Source organism: Helianthus annuus, chromosome 10 (assembly GCF_002127325.2).
Source record: "Helianthus annuus cultivar XRQ/B chromosome 10, HanXRQr2.0-SUNRISE, whole genome shotgun sequence".
Taxonomy (NCBI): domain Eukaryota; kingdom Viridiplantae; phylum Streptophyta; class Magnoliopsida; order Asterales; family Asteraceae; genus Helianthus; species Helianthus annuus.
The window spans coordinates 102,922,187-102,924,749 of NC_035442.2; positions in this window are offsets into that span (position 1 = coordinate 102,922,187).

The window sequence follows — 2,563 nt, forward strand, 5'->3', positions numbered from 1 at the left end:
TTCCAACCGGGTGTGTGTGTGAGCCGATCCAAGTCCAAATCCGAGAATGATGAAGTGTTTGTGTTCTAGAGTTTAAGTGAGAGAGAGAAGTAGGAGAGTGTGTGGGTGTAATGTTTCAACAAATGGTAACAAATAACTAAGGGTGGTTTATATATAGGCTAGTTCCAAGTGTGTGCACCCTTAGTGGGTTTCGAGTGGGGGTTTACGGCCCAAAGGCCCAACCGGCCAAAAGGTTCTCGGCCCAAAGGCCCATTCGGTCACTATTCACTCGAGACCTCATGGTCTCGAGTCGGGTTCTTTGTTGTTTCGTGTTGGGTTCTCGGTTCGCATATAACGCATACATAAATATACCAACGCACACATAATAAAGCACATATCACATAAAGGTTCACGTTATCATTAAGTTTAATCATTCAACTAATCACATAACGTACAAGCAAGTTACAACGAAAGGTTCTAAATTTCGAGTTGTCACATCGTGCGAAATGGAACTCTAATTCAAACGAATTGGACCATGTTCAAACGATCTGATGAGTTTTTATCAAAATTGATCAAGTTTTAGGTTGATTTTAGATCTGATTTCTTCAAAGATTGATTAAAACAGTGTTTCGCTTGTTATTTGTGAAAATCAGTCCATTTTAACCGTGAAATCTTGATTAATTTGATGAAAACGAATAGAAGTGTGAGTAGAAGTGAGTAGAAATCAGAAATTCTGGTTAGAAACAGCTAAAATGGTATGAACTCTTCCTCCTGAGCTCTGATACCACTTGTAGGATCGTTTACACGACCAAAACGAGTCGTTCAGAAGAGATCTCGTCCAATACGAAAGGCGGAAACAGACGTATCAGAGTTATTTCAGCTGTATACACACTAGAATCACATTAATTGTCTCTAATATTGATTTCCCAACGTTTTACAAGCTTGGAGACACTTCGGCAGCACCTCGGCACCGGAATCAGAAAGTTACAAATGAAATGATCAAGACCACTATATATAGGCCTCACCATTTCGCACGAACTAGGTAAGTCCAATTCGTACGAACCGGGTCTAGCCCATTTCGCACGAACTGGCCAGTTCATGTGAAATGACTGTTTCATGCCTTTATCCTATTTTCCTCGTACAACGTGTCTAGATCTATCATTTCTATTACAAGACTCGATACAAGACGAAGTCGACAGACATATGCACCAACACCCCTTTTCTTTTAACGCACATTTGGGGTGTTACATACGTTCGCTATAACAACATACACCAACACACAACGCAAACACTTTTAACGCTAACCTCTCCCGCATGTTATACGTGAACTTGAATGCTTGTTACTATGCTTACAAAGTGTTACACGGTACCGCCTCTAGCAACGATAGTACTATAGTATGGACTCAGCACCTGTCGTAGACAGGGGTTGCTAGGGATCACATCTCTTTACTTCACGTGTCCGCTAGACATGTGACACGCATACTCTACAACGCAGTCTTGTGGTTAAGTGTGAACATAGTTGTGATAGTTACTTGTATCGCCCGTTACGTGTTACATGCTGGTTATGCGTAAACACTTTCGCTATACTATATACTATGCAAACTTGTGTACTCACCTTTACACTCTGTGTATTGACTTTATTTTAACGTATGTGACAGGTTGATAGGATGCTTTGCTGTGATGAACAAGCTAGGAGGTCTAGAAACAAACTAAATAAATCTGAGTCGTCGGAGCAACTTATTTATTTTTGAGACTATATCTGTAATGACTGTTTTTACTATGTCTGTTAGTAGTATGAGATATTAACATTAAAGATTTGGTAATTTAATAGTTGTTATGGATTCTCTTGAACAATCTGTTTCGCTCAGTGCCACGCCCCGATGTTTCCGCCATCGGTTGGGGTGTGACAGCCTCGTCATGGTGAGTGTGAGTGTGGGATTTGGGGGGTTGGACCTCATAAGTTATATATATGAGCATGGTAGTGAGAGGGGCGGGGGTTTGGACTTCAGTAACCATTTTGAGCTTGAAGCCGATCATTTGTAACCCGTGCCTAGTTCTCTAAAAGTTAACCCGTATTTAACCTGATATATTATTGTTGCATATTGTGTTAGTATGTTTATTTCGTTGTTGGTTTAAAAAAAGTGAAAAAGATATGAAAAGAAAAGAAAAAAAAAGCAATGAATAATAAAAAAAAATGGAGATAGTTTGTACATAGTTGTTTATATTTTGTTTAGTTAGAAATAAAAGACCGGGTTAAATCGTTAGCTACTTGTCATATATATTTCCATTTCATACCCATTTGCCTGGCCACGTTACAACCTCTAAGTCCCTTTGATTCACATGCATGTTTGGCAAGTTATTTAAGCGAAGGACCGATTTAATTACAAGCTTATTATCGTGCAACCACCCGTTTGCTTTGAGTGTGATCTAACTTATCTTTGCTAGTTCTTACTTGCCACCGAGAAGAGAGTTATTGTAAGGGGTGTGTTATGTGTGGTTTTAAGAAAGAATTAATAAATGAGGACATTTGTTGCTTGGTTTGTACTTGATCACTTGGGTAATTCAAGAGTGGATGGCCACTCTT